At 37.1% G+C, this 15,315-nt stretch overlaps 1 protein-coding gene and 1 long non-coding RNA gene across 4 annotated transcripts in view; one reads left to right on the plus strand and one right to left on the minus strand.

Annotated features, from left to right (window-relative positions):
* The window catches only part of GNAS (GNAS complex locus), a 78,312-nt gene that overhangs the window by 56,873 nt on the left and 6,124 nt on the right, over positions 1 to 15,315 (minus strand). The window lies entirely within an intron of this gene.
* The window catches only part of LOC140333090 (uncharacterized), a 57,899-nt gene that overhangs the window by 8,332 nt on the left and 34,252 nt on the right, over positions 1 to 15,315 (plus strand). For all 3 annotated transcript variants that reach the window (XR_011921281.1, XR_011921279.1, XR_011921280.1), the window contains exons 2-3: positions 2,406 to 2,561; positions 9,340 to 9,537. This is a non-coding gene — a long non-coding RNA (uncharacterized lncRNA). The remainder of the gene's footprint in view (positions 1 to 2,405; positions 2,562 to 9,339; positions 9,538 to 15,315) is intronic.

A 15,315-nucleotide genomic window follows, 5' to 3' on the forward strand; every position in this document is an offset into this window, starting at 1 on the left:
TGCATGTTTTTGGAATGTTGTAGGAAACTGGAGTACCCAGAGAAAACCCACACAAACATGGGGAGAAACTCCATGCAGATAGTGTCCTGGCCAAGGTTCGAACCTGGGACCTAGCACTGCAAAGGCTGGAGTGCTAATCACTGAGACATTTTTTTTAAACTTGCTTTTCATTATGAGATCCATAATATTTTTTGGCAATGTTCTTTTACACAAAACTGACCATCAAGCTAAAATATTGCAATACCGAAGCATTTAATGGGCCCTTTAGCAGCACTAGATCACATATATTCTACACCACTAAAGAAAAAGAATATCCTAAAACTTCCTTTTTACCCCTTCACTGACCCTCCCAAGTTGGTAAATGAACATTTCTGGTAAACAAGCCCTTACTGTGTTCCATATACAATGTTAACTATTAATTCTGGCCAGTTATGCAGTGCACCGTGTGAGTAACATGATCCAAGGAATGTTTCAATGTAAAGAAAAATGGCTCTTACGTCACCCCTGGAGGAATAGGGACACAAATCTGGCTTTACGCTTACATGTCAATTTTGGGTATAGGCTGCATAGGTTGGCCATGCATGGCTCAATATTTTCATATATATATATATATATATATATATATATATATATATATTCAAAAACATCCCAGCACATGTTTTACCTGATTAATACAAAAAATATTTCATTAAAATTTTAGGATAAAGTCCAGAGCTGATTCTGGTGCATACATGTACAAAAAAATCAACCTTACACTGACAAATTGTTTATTCTATTTGTTCAGGGAAAATATCACCCCTTCAGGATGAGAATTCAGATTTTTCCTACCCTGCCCAATGTTGACACAGACCTTCAGCATAAATCAGAACAAAATCTCAATTTATACACAGAAAATATTATGAAATTGTTATTTATACATTACTGTTTAGAAATCTAAAATCATCAATCCTGCTCTCCACTCTTTTGATGACATTGCTTCAGTCGAACTTGGCCTCAAATTTTATCCATTCTAAAATGTAGATTTATTGAAATTGTAAAAGAAGTAATGCAAAATATTAAGGCAACCTTATGTTAAAAAAAATTGTACATGACAAAGATACAAACTGACAGCGAACAGCTTGATATAACCAATGATTGGTAAAATAAATTAATTTAGTGCACTGATAGACCCAAAGTCCTTGTAGCAGGAATCAAATTATACAGAATGGCAACAACATCAGCAGTCATCTTTACAAACATAAGTCCTAGAAAGTTTCAGGTGTAGGTACAAACAGGTGGAAATATTTGTTGAGTGTGCCCTGGTGCAGTTATATAGGTCAAATGCCAGTTTTTTTCCATCCAGCCTAAACAAATCCCAACACAAAGCTTTATCGCTACAACATAATACAAATATTGTAATAAAACCATCTGATAAAAGTGGAAACATTGTTGTCATGGATAATATGAAAATACGTGTTATAATATACTTAACAACAAAGATTGGTATTGCAAAATTGATGGAAAATTTCTAGCAGATCAACAAGAGTTTCTTTTTTTTTTTTTTGCACTCATCTATGCAGCTGTTCATTATTTCTAAGGACAAAGCAGATTAGTCCAACATTTTCTCTCGCTCCAAAATACACCAGACTTGGAAAATCTGCCCTATAGACCTAAAATCTAAAGGATTGGAAGTCTTGTACAAAAAGTCAGTTAATGATTTTCTTCATCCATGTATCTAAGGCTTGCCATATTATATAAAGGGTACAGTTCACTGGTTTCAAATACTAGACAATGTTCATATACACCACAAACATTTTCAGCCCACTTATAAAATAGGGAATCAGACATTCCCTCAAACTATCCCTGGTGGGAATCAATTACTGCCATTGAAACACATGAACCTGGAAGATTCCCATGAGGGAATGACTGATTCCCTGTTTTATAAGTAGGGCTGAAAGTGTTTGTGGGTGTATAAGAACATTGTCTAATATTTAAAACAAGTGAACTGTATCCTTTATATAACATTTCCAGAGCCCTTTATGTTACCATAGACAGAACCCCCCGACTGCGGAATCTCGCACATTAATTAGATCAAAGCAATTATTACGTTTTTTTATGATTAAAGCCGTAAAAAATGGTCCCTGAATGCATTTATTCTTAGACTTTTCCAATACATTCTTACACACAGTATTTTCATGTTTAAAGATTCCTACTATGTTCACGTTTAAGTAGTAGTTTAATCTTTTAAAGGAAACAATGCCTGTTTTGGTGTAAAATATCAGTGCAGGAACTTCAACCTTTAAATGTTAAAATTTGAATTTCCTCCTAACTTGGGCAGAATTTTGTTCAAATAATATATTCTCAGTAAAGGGAATAAAGCAGAACTAAACCTGTGATTATTAACTTATCTGTTACTTCTGTTATAGGGCACCACCATGTTCCTTCTAATTCTTTTCCTCATGACCATCTTTGGCCATCTTGATTGGAGGAATGATGTAACTCCTGCGCAGGCTCACTGGGTTTCATTGGCAACCAATGCTGAACTGGGCATGTGCAGCTCAGCAAGATGGCAGATCAGACAGGTAAGAAAAGTTACTCCAGGAGGGACATCGCCTGTCCTTTTTTTATTTTTTGCAATAATTAACTACTTCAAAATTTTGCTTTTTACATCTTGGTAGCAATGGCCACTAGCAGAAATAATGGGGGTGAATCTTCTAAGCAGAGACACACAACTTCCCAATTCTATCCAAAACTAGAGAACCTTATGTGGTGTTAAGGTTAAAAAGTGCCCCTGAAAATGCAATGCAAGTGGCTCTGTCCTTTTCAACTACTCTCAGCAGGGCCATGAGTGCATGCATTATAAAATGAATCTACAGAATACAAGCTCTTACAAAAAAAAAAAAGTCCAAACAGATGAGATAATTATTTATTAATGGTTTCATTTTGTCAGCAGCATAGTTCATGCTTCTCATTAATCTAAGTAAAGCCTTCTCGGAAGAGATCTTGTCTAAGTCTAAAGAGCGTGACAGATTTTGGCTTTGTTCAAGTATGACTAAATATTCTGAAACAGATAAAGTGCTGCCTGTGTCTATATCAATGACACTCACTTGCACATATTTTTTATGGCAGTTTGGTTTCATGGCAAATTTACTGGGTATTGTACAATACAAATGAGATCCCCAACACACTAGGATGTGCTGTTTAAACTTTTCTCACTTGGTATAGGAGGCCAAGGTGTGGCATGAAAATTTCCCCACACTATTACACCACCAGCCTAGATGTTAATACAAGGCCAGATGATTCTATGTTTTCATGTTGTTGCCATTCTTACCATACAATGCAAATGATGCAGCAGAAACCAAGACCAGGAAAATGCTTTTCCTGTCCTCCTTCCATTTGCAGAGCCTATGTAAATAGTAGCCTCAGGTGCCTGTTCTTAGCTGGTGTTGGCTGGTGGTGGTGTGTCTACAGAGAGGTCTTCTTCATACTTCTGTTGTAATGAGTTACTTTCTTTCAGCTTGAATCAAAAAGGCAATTCTCCTCTGACCTCTAGCATAAAAAAACATTTATGTCTTTAGAATTGCTACTTAATGGATATTTTCCCCATTTTTTTGGACCATTCCATGTAAACCCTGGAGATGGTTGTTAGCGAAAATTCTGGCCTCTCAGATCAGCCTGTCTGGCACCAACAACCATTCCACCTTTCTTCTACATTCTTATGCTCAATTTGAACTACAGCAAGTTGTCTTGTCTGCGTGCCAAAATGCATTGAGTTGCTGTAATGTATTTGGCTAATTAGATATTTTGGTTAACACACACACACACACACACACAAAAAAAAGAGCTGCTGTAATTGCACACTAACAACAATGACATATGCATACAGACAGGACAATATACAGAGCAAATATATTTTTTATTTTACTGGTCTCCAATAATTTTCTATACGTCAGAAATGTGGGATTATTATTACTAGTGTTCTAGTTGGAAATCATTTATCATCATTTATGACACAAGATAAAATGTTCTCCAGCAGAGAAAAAGCTCATTTTACATAGGAAAACATTGTTCTGTCAAATATTTTTATGAATAGAGCAAAGCTCATATATACTTGACAAAACTCATTTATATATTAGAAAGTTAGGAAGCCACTACTCTGTGCATGGCAGCAGCTTTGTAAGCAAGAACAAATGTTCTTAACAAATGTTATTAGGTGAAGTTTAATGTGCGGTTAGCCGAGGAAAGATAGTATTTATATTTGTGTTATTTGTTGCTTGGACTGTTTGCATTATTGTATTGATGGAAATCATTGTTTTTTTGGGAAGCGCAATATATGTGATTTGAGACCTGTGGGGGGCATTTTTGCATAAAAAAGACTATCTAAAAGGACACCGAAAGAAAGGCTGACATTACAGACCATACAACAATTTCAGAAAGTTGTGAGCTCCTCAGAGACAATTAGTGACAAAGGACCCTGAGATTCAGTAGTAGAATATATAAAGGTGTAAATAGAAAAAATGTTAAACATTTCCATTCTAAAAAAGCACTAAAGGGATTCCTGGGCCTTAGTAGTTTTAACATATGGGAAAGAGTTAATCCACCTACATACCTGCAATTATTGTGGCTGCAAACTATCATTGGAGATGACAGTAGGAGGAATGAGTGCTGTTCAGTAAGGGTGAAGATGAGGGAAAGGTATGGTTGACAGATCAATAAACGTTTGGGGAAAATGAGGATTAAAAAAAAAGGTTGAGGGACAGTTGTACAGAGGCTAGATTTTTTGCACAATTACATATCATCATAGATCGCAAAGGCAACGCCAGTGGATTCGGGAGCCCTGCCTTTCAAAATTAACTCTATGGCGCACAGGAGTTATCAAGTCCAGGTTTTTATTGTTGGTAGATTATTTTGACTTGGTAATTTTAAAAGTAGCTTGCAAACCAAAACAGTGTGGGCACCCCTGATCCAAAAGCTAGTTTACACGCGCCTTACTCATTTTTTTTTACATGGAGGTACGTCTAAAATATTTAGGTCTTAGGGAACCCCTGACAATTATATCAATATCCACAGCTAACAAGGAAGAATGCCTCCTACATTGGTGGCAATTGGGAAGAATGTCATCCTTACAAATAGCCAAAAAGATCATTGGTGTCAGAGGTAACAGACCTGAAAGGGACAAATGTTCATTGACCCCTAACAACTCCTGGAGGAACCCTGGTTGAGAAACAATGGTCCATATGTAAAATGAATCAAGTACTCCGTGTGCACTCCTCATCTCTAGCAGGTCATATCTGTCAGTCTATCATCACAGCACGGCTTCCACTGACTCACATTAATCTAATGCACAAACCTCAAATATTTTGGTGCCGGCTTAAAATGTTTGTATTTTGCACACATTCGCAACACTTCAAACTTTAGAAAGCAAACCAACATTGTTCATAAGTAATACAGAGCAATCATAAAAAAGCTTTACCACTAGAAAGTATGCGTTTTGTCCTTAATCAGTCATAATCGGTCATAAATCAGTGTTATTTTTAGTAGACCCCCTCCCAAAAGCTAATAAACTTTGTAAAGCTCTTAGAATAAGTTGTGCTTGCTTTGAACATCACAACATAAAGAGCATGTGATTGGATCATGAGACAGATGTATGCATATTTTATTTGAAAAGCAAATCCAAAATTAGTGAAATTGTTTTATTAAATAACGTTTGGAGATGAATTCCAGACAATCTAATTGCTTGGCATAGAAAGCAAAAGCACATTTTATATGGGTTAATGTGGTAAAATAGAACTGTAAGTGAGTGATGAAATGAGACCACTGAATGAATACATCTTTCAGGTATCTCATAAGTCAGGAGTCTCAAACTCTAGCCCCCAATGTCCTTTTTTTGTCCCCATAGGAATCCTAAACATAAACTGCAGCTGGCCCACCGCTGCAGTGAAATAGTGCTGCTTCTACAATTCTCGGCATCACTTGTGTCTATAGACCAGTGGGCTCTCTGCCTATGCCTGGACCCGCATTGGACTGTTTTATAGACGCAAGTAATGCTGGGAATTTAATAGCGGCGCTATTTCAATGAAGAGGGAGTTCCAGACCCGCATTGGCCACGTCTGGCATTTCCAGCACTCCCCCTCAGCTGTAATTTTCCTTGCTACTCCAAGGCAAGGACTTGAATTGTTGGATTTTCATAAAAGAAAATTGTTGTTATTATTGTTAGCCTGTGCAAAAAGGTTACGTTTGAAATTTAACTTAGAAGGCTACAAATAGAGAAAGAGGCTCAAAATTGTATCTTAAAATTGAAAAAAAATGCCTCTCTCTTTATTATAGGCTTGTTTCAGGGTGAATTTGAAGCAAAACCTCTTTGTTTCCGTATGAAAAGGTATTATAGCTAATGAAAAGGAAAATATACCTAAATTTTTTTTCAATAAATTTCACGGTTGGCCTGCGACTTTGTCTAAATTTTTATTTTGGCCCTCTGTGCATTTGAGTTTGACACCCCTGTCCTAAGTATTTATTTATTTATATGAAAGGGCATCTAGACAGGACACACAATTTATTATAGTGCAGACCAACCTTTCTCCAACATGGAGGAACCCTGAAAAAACTTCTCAGGTCTCTTTAGGTTCCCTGCAATAATGAACATATACACAGCTCACAGTATATTAGTGTGGTGATCAATGGTAAGAATGTCTCTTCCATCACTGGTGTCATGAAATCTGACCTGAGAGGCACAAATTACTCATTGTTCAAAAAACCCCCAGCAACCTCTGGAGGAACCCTAGGGCTCCACCGAACCCCAATTGAGAAATGCTAGATCAGAGGTATCAAACTCAAATACCGAGTGGGCCAAAATAATAATAAAAACCTTGACAATGTTGCGGGCCAAACTTGAAACTGAAATAGCACAACAACTACAACTCCCTGCGTTAGGAAAACAGTCCAATGAGTGGCTGGAAATTTCATTGAAATGGAACTGCTACTACAATTCCCTGCGTCTATAAAACAGTCCAATGCGCACTAGACCAATCCAATACACACAAGTCCAATAGACAGTCCAATAGATGCAAGTGATTCAGGCCAGCTGCAATTTATATTTAGGATTCCTTTGGGGGCCAAAAAAGGACATTTTATGACAGATTTGGCCCATGGGCCAGAGTTTGACACCCCTGTGCTAGATTATACTACTGGCTGGGAATGTTTAGGTCAAAGTCAAGTAGGTCAAAGTTACACAGCTTTTGTACAGGACAAAACCTGACCACACATAATATGGGCAAATCAAATTGAGGACTAAACTTGCTCCTCAACTTGACATCCTAAATCTGGGCTAAGAAGCTTTTGTAAAAGATGGGTGTACGAAAGCCACAAGTATATGAAATTTTTAAACTGGTTGTTTTATCTCAACTTTAACAACCACTGCACACCAGACAACAATTTAATATAGGAATGAACACTGCATTGATGTATCCAATCACCATTGCTGCAGCTGCTTTATGTATGTGCAGGCTATGCAAACAATAAACCTTGCACACAATGAAGCCACAAAATCATCTAATTACAGTATCAACAAAAGTGTCAGTCACTCCAAGTCACACTAATCAATAAACAGGGGGGCACTGCCATTTGTGCAATCATTGCGAATAATTTTAATTCCCTGGATATAAATCTGATATTTGGTGCCAGTAGATGCAGTCACACACCTGAAACAATCATACAGATAATTACTGTGGAATCATTGCGAATAATTATAATTCCCTGGATATAAATGTGATATTTGGTGTCAGTAGATGCAGTCACACACCTGAAACAATCATACAGATAATTACTGAACACCTGAGCTGTATACTGAATTCTGGGTCAGGGATTCAGAAGAGCAGAACTCAACCAGGTAAGATGGATGTTATAGAACCAGGCCAGCAATGGTAACCTATATCATATCTTAGTATAGGTCCCCTTTATTACCAGGAACCTTTGATAAAAGCTGCCATTCTGAAGCTGGATAATAGTTGTGGCCCTTTTACATCTCTCACACACATTCCAACACAGACAGCTTTTATTGCCATGCCAAGTTCCTTTAAATAAGCCCATATATAGGTGAAAGGCCAAGCTAAAGTGACCCAACAGCAGTAAAATATAACTTAAGCTAAATAAAGAATGTATAATTAACAAGATGAACAGAAAGCCAATCATTCCCAAATCTGAAGGTGATAATCTTGAAGCAATCAAACCACAACGGTTTGTTTCTTATACAGTACAGACAATGAACACCAGTCATAAAGCACTATTGCATAAATTACAGTCTTTATAATTATGGAGACTGCAACAAAAATAAACACATGTTAAGGAGCCTTGTCGAGCACTGCTGTGTAAAATGACCGTATAAAATACCTTTATTGTCAGTGCAGGAAGAAAAAAAAATACTTGGAGATGTTATACAAAGTCTTTTACAGGTATATGAGCAGAAATAAAAATATTTTTGTTCATGTTCCTTTGTGTGGTTCTACTTGTCTTTAGCATGTTGCTGGTCTCAACCTTATCCCAAAAAGCAAGGCAGGTTTTAGCCACTTCTAAAATCTTTTTTAACGCCCAATATCAGTAAATGTAATATAGTGGAAGTTGTCACAGAAACATTGTAGCCAGGTGTTCTTTTCCACTAAATTTGACCACCTTCCTTTTTTTTACATGTTTATTGTTTTGTTATGAAAACAACAATTTGTCTCTATACACAGAATTAATTGAAACCAAAATCACTATATAACCTATAAAAAATTACAACACTATGAGATGGCAAAGAGACAAGACATTTTAATGCTAAAATTGTAAGACAAAAATACATATTTTTACGCACATTCATTTTTTTTTTTTTTTAATCAAATCATGAAGTTGACCCCAACATCATATGTAAAAGCCACATTTGCATGTATTTAAAGACACCCATAATGGTAACTATGAGCAAAACTATATGATGCAAAAATGTAAATAACACTGGTACTGAATTATTGTGCTACCTACATCAAAATGTGATCCTATTTCTGGAGTTTTTTAGGAATTGTAAAACTAAACTATCAATAAGTATCTATGGGAATATACACACACAAAACATTTTTTTTTAATTTTAGACCATTGTCACCAAAAGTTAAAATTTATAAGAATTTTCATGTGCAGTTGTCACCAGAGCAAGACGTGATGAGAAGTCTTCCAGTGGGGAGCTTGTCCAGTGACAACTAATCTAAGCAGACAAACCCATCTTTAACTAAACAATAGTGTTAAAAAAAAGTCTATGGGTAAATGACTTTTTTATATACCTAAAGCCTTGTTTATGTTACACTCTATTCACAAGCCTCTTTTTTGTTCTGTGTGCAGATGACATCTTTCTTTTGGGGGCCACTACCTGCATGACATGGACATTTTCCTATTGGCAGACCAAGGGTGGGAGCCCCTCAGAAAGTCTCCACAAGCAATGGCGTCAAAGCAAGGAGACTGATATGGACCACCCAACAAGAGCACATTTGCAATTTTTGCAGAGGAGACACTGCCATGGGATCTGAATGGTGGATTAAGGTAATGTGAATCTTCCTTCACAAGGTAAGGAAAACATTTAAAAACATACATGATGGGTTAGATGATGGTAGGAAGTAGGGGTAGAAAGTAGGTGATGGGCTTTCGATACTGTATAGTACTATGGTCTGAAGCAGCCATCTGTAATCATTTTATCTTTGTTAAATTACATTTTACATTTTAATTACAATTCCAACAGCTCCAAAAAATGCCAGTCATCAGGCAGGCTATGCGGGTACCTTATAGCCTGATAGTACCCTGACATTTCTGCTCTGACTGGGAATAACAACAAGCTTCCCCTAACAGGAAAGGGCTGCACTATATAAAAACGTACAATACAGGTTTAGAATCTTTTTTGTATTACTGACTGGTTCTCTTCTAAATCTGTGTTAACAGCTTAGATGGTATTCTGTATACACAGCACAAGTAATAAAACATCTGAAATGCTTACTTTTCCTGGAGAAAATGTTTCCAGCCATTTAGCCCACATAAACAAAAGCCTAGACCTTCTCTACCAGTGTGACTACACTGCAAGATATAAAGTTGGCATTTTCATATGAACGTGTGTGAGGTCCGGAACATGCAAGTCTCCCATTAACATTTAAGTATTAGCCTGTTCTATTTATGTACTATCTATGTAGGTAAAGCCAACGGTTTTTTTTTTTTTTAGCTGTGACTAGAGTACAGTTACAACCAGTAAGATTATTGTTCACTACCATTGTTTCATTTGGGGCATTTTCTTTACTTCCCTTTCCTGAAATTCAACAGGAAATCTCTCTTAAGTCAAGGGAATTTTCCACTTAAGACAGCCATCACCAGAATAAGTATTACTATTTGAAGACTTCTTTTTTACCTTCCAAACAAACGTACATGCACAGATTGTTTTTCATTCAATTGATTTGTTTAATGACTTAACATTTTAGTAAGATGTATACTATGTTGTATAACCAAGACATACAGATGTATAACATGAAGAACTGGAAGCATTCATGTATGGAAGGGGGTATCCTTTATCAGGGAAAACTAGGAGACATACATTCTAAATCAGTGTTTTTCCACCATGGTTCTTTTGAGCCCTAGGGTCCTCTCAGCAATGAGCAATTTGTGCCTCTCGGGTCTGTTACATGGAACCAATGTTGTTTTTGGCAATCTGTAAGGGTGACTTTTTCTCACTGACCCCCACACCAATATACATTAGGTTGTGAAAATAATAAAAAAGTTCCCTAAGACCTGAAAGTTTTTTCAATGGTTCCCCCATGTTAAAAAGGTCAAGAAAGCCAGTTCCAAACATTTAAATAAGTCATTTGGTAAACAGAAGACTGGAAAGTCTGGAGGGTGTTCTTCTTACTTCAAGGTCACAATAGTGTTGCACTTTAGCCATCCCCGGTACATATGAGGAGGTATAGGGGATTATTAGGCAGCTGAAGTGAATAAAAAGGTGTGGGGGATTATTAGGATCTGAAAGAGAGTATATTAATTGACTAAAGGAACATTCGGTCTATGGGAAGCTTGTGTAGGAATGCAACCCCTATAGAGAGTTAAAGATTCTGTATTGAACATTGGTTGAGATCCCATCCAAGGGTCCCAGATATTGTAAAATGTATCTGTTGAGAAGATGTGTTTTAAAGAAAAAACAAAATATATGCAACCTCAGTCCTAAAGTGTGTAAAGTTTTAAAGTTCTCCAGCACAACAGAATCACTTGTTTAGATGCTGTGAAAATATGTTATGATCGTTTGAACTTATGATCGTTTGTAGCTGCTTGATTCAAGGGGTTCCTTGAGAATATTCCGACAATAACTGTGTTTTCTTAAAAGTTCAACTACACAAAAATTTCCCCAAGGGAGGGCACCCCTAAAACAGTTTGATAAATAACCCAGTACAGCCTAGGATCTTTTGGACAGAACCAGGTACAGTGCATAAGGAGTTATAATTGGTCTCTAAAGCGTCCAGAGATTGCTTAATGTGTGTAGTTCTGTTCTATGTTTAGAATTCTCTCTAAACCACAGTTAGGGAACACATCCAGCAGTTGTGGCTAAACAAGTTACAGCAGACCTTTGTGTCCTCTGAGGTTACAGGATTTAAAAAGCATTAGCCTGGAAAAGCAGTGACTACTACCCCTGCATATCTCTATCAAACTCAATTCTTTTTTTAAAACTTTGTCGTCCTAGAGACCTGATTCGCCAAGGAGGTTGTCTCAGCATCATTTTGCCCAATAAACAGAAAATTACCTCTTTTCAATGCTGACTGATCACTGGAGTCACATGCTGAAAAACTATTAGGTCCCATAAACAGGTCTGCATTCAGATCTCTATAAAACCCGATTAAAAAATTCCTATGTTCTCATGCCATTCTGAACAACGCACGTGGCAACGCTTAACCATGAACTAATAAAATCTGTTAATATTTTTCTTTACCCATTATCCATGAAATATTAACTAAAGCCAGCATGTGTGCTAATGTATGTACTGGGGAGTGGGAACCAGTGACGGGACAAGTCTTTTAGCTCTTTTTTAGCACTCTTTTAGTGTAAAAAGGTTAAAATGTGCTCTTCAATGATAAGTTGTAAGCTACTTCAGTAAAATAGGATCTGCCCTTTTCCATTCCACCCTTATGCCGAAGCACCTAAAACAGCTGCATCTTCTGACTACCATTTGGCTTAGCCACTGCAATTTTGAAGACTTCAAATCCCAAATTCCTTTCAATATATATGTACATGATATGTAGGTAAGGTAAATGCAGGTATCTCCTTCAGGTTCCATATCGCAGATAATGCACACTTATAAGGCAGGTGAGTACTGGGAGGAAGCTTTAATGCCCTATTTGAGGGGGTAACAGGGGTTATACACAGGTGCTATTTACTGATATGTAAATGACACAGGCATATCTGGGCAGCAATCTCATCCTGTAAGTTACTACAGTCCAGCAACTACCTCCAATGGCATCACTTGTAGCAGCAGAGGGTATCATGCATTTAGCCATCTGTCCACTACTCTGCAGCTCACAGCATCCTTGGGTTCCCTTTAACTGTGCACGTGCTGACTCAGCTTTCCTTTGTTGAGATGTTGTGCAGCTGAAGGAGATTTTCAGAGTATATGTTGCAGCCAATGAGCACAGTAGTTCCTGGCTTTGATCTTGCCCTGCCATTGATTACTGGTCCTTTATACCTTGCGGCTCCCAGGCACCAATGACTGTAGCGTTTAGCCTCTCTGTTGGATTACCTGTTACTGCCTGTTTTATAGACCAGTGATTGTTTGCTGTCTGGACCAACCTTTGCTTGTGACTCTAACCCTGCTTGTTTCTATCCTTGTTTGCTGGACTGTATACCTGCGTATGACCCTTGGCTCGGTTTTCTGGACTCTCCTGTGGTGTGTTATCTGTGGATCACCTGATAACTCACCCTGTACTGTCTGATTTGTCATTGTGTCCCCTGTCCTGGTCATATGTTAGTCCTTCACAGATACCATCCTTTGCACACCAAGTACTAAGGCACCTGTGTGCTGCTATGGTGCAACTAACTTCCCCAGGCTGAGCAGGGGTCTACTATAGCTAAGCGTTGGGAGTTAGATTGGAGGATTGGAGCCTGGTAAGCACTGCAAAAGGACCTTACACTACATATACTACTGTAAACATTTTGTTCTATAGCTATAATAGTTCAATATTGGAGCCCAGTAAACTATTAGGAAACTATCAAGTCTCCAAGGATGACCTTTATACCCCAATAATCCTTCATGCATGCTTTTAATCCTCCAATATTGCTGCTCAAAGGGACTACCTTTGTACTACCCTTGGACATCAGAAATCTAAATCAATGTGTGACAGACTAAGTATTTTTAGGTTTACAGTATGCCAGCAGTCCCAGCCTTGGAAGGGTAGAAGCAACTTTCCAGAGCTCTGTGAAGGTGAACAGTGGCCAACCCACATCTGTGGTTGAGCCTGTAATTAGCATCCTTGATTTAACTGAGCCAACCATATTGGCAGCTGCTTTGTTCTGCCAATAAATAAACATTGTCAGTAGGGAATGGCCTAAAGCGAATAATAAGAGAGCACTTTAACATGCAACAACTCATCAGTCATAGTACCGTGATGCCAAATCTGTCAGAGCCCAATTAATAAAAGTACACTAATTCAGACAAAGTGAATATTGGTCCATGCTTTCCAGCTACTGAGAAAAAAGGCAAAGAAAAAACAAACAAACACTGTTTAAAAGGCAACATTAACTAGAATTATAAATGTTTCTAGTTTTTTATTTGATCCATTTAGTTTCACTGATCTATAGTACTGTGTTCCATCTTCAAATCTTATTGAATCCCCTATAACTCCTATTAATGTTTAACACGTACAAATGATTAAAGTTTATCTAAGAGCAAAAATTTAATATAATTTTATTATATTATAATACTGTTCTTTAGATACCATGGCTCTATTTATTTTCTTAATTACAAAATTTTCACGTTGTGTTCCTTCCAATATCACATATTTGTAAGAACGCTTTATCACTGATCCGTATTAATAGAGAACAGTGTTGTCACCGTAGGAAAGGAAATACGTTAAGCCTACCCAACACCCTGTCATTATCTTCATAACATAGGAGGATGTGTTCAACTTCAGCAAAGTTAAACTGGAAATGATAACACTGTTTGGGATTTCTTCAGCAGTGCAGCTGATGAGCTCATTTTATTTCTGACAATGTCAAAAGCTATTATTTTGCACTTATGCAACACCTATAACAAAATGCTTATGATAGTATATGTAATAGACCAAAGGCAAGTATATAAGAGAAGATCATTGTACATATACTTTAATCAGCACAGAGCACTTTACAGTTATTATCGAGTCACTCTCTTCAATTCCTAAAATATGATTTATGCCCTCTATATACCCACAACACAATTATGGAACCACATACATCCACAGGTAAATACTCACAGCAGAGAAGCATATAGGACTAAATTGGAAATGATACAGTAATAGATTGTTCTCTCTTATGGAGAGGATCATGGGAAAGTTCTCCAGCAAAGAAGAAATGTGTTCAGAACACGAAAAGGGCAAACTAGGTGTGCCAGCCAGTTCTTATCTGCTATCTGTAACAGGAGTAAAGGCAATAAAGATTATATGCAAGGTTCCAGATACTGAAGTAAACTGCCAGGCTACTTTTGCTGTGGATTATTCTATTGATTTTGCTACTGATAAAAGACACAGTCTTCATTTGTAGTCTCAGTCGTGGGGCTTGCAGTCTATAGAACTGTCACATCAGACTGATCAAAGTTTAGGCAAAACAGCACACCAGTTAAAACATATAATCAAGGATATAATCAAGAATACATGGCATATAACAGGGCTCCTATAGAGGGCCCGGTTGAAGTAGGACATTGACGATTCAGATTCTGTGCTAACAATACAAACTTTTTTTTTAGTGTTACCAATAACCATGTTGTACAAAGGCCTGAGTTTGTATAGAAATGCAAAAGATACTGGGTAGATATCATAGAGATCATTTTCTGTGCTACTTATTCTGTATTTGGCAAGACTAATCCTCAGCAATTTTCCTTCATTGCTAAAGAATAATTTAGAACAAAGTTTAGTTGTTATAGAAAATATATAACATATTTTATGTATAACTTTTTAAATTACACTGGGGAACACATTTTTTGTTATGTTAGATCTTACACTATTTTTTTTTTTTTTTTTGGGTGGTGAATCCAGAAATGACCTTGCTATCACATCCAGTTTTTACAATACAGAGTACCTTCCATTTTTGTCAATGAAAATGAAAAGATAA

This window comes from Pyxicephalus adspersus, chromosome 6 (genome assembly GCF_032062135.1).
Source record: "Pyxicephalus adspersus chromosome 6, UCB_Pads_2.0, whole genome shotgun sequence".
Classification (NCBI taxonomy): domain Eukaryota; kingdom Metazoa; phylum Chordata; class Amphibia; order Anura; family Pyxicephalidae; genus Pyxicephalus; species Pyxicephalus adspersus.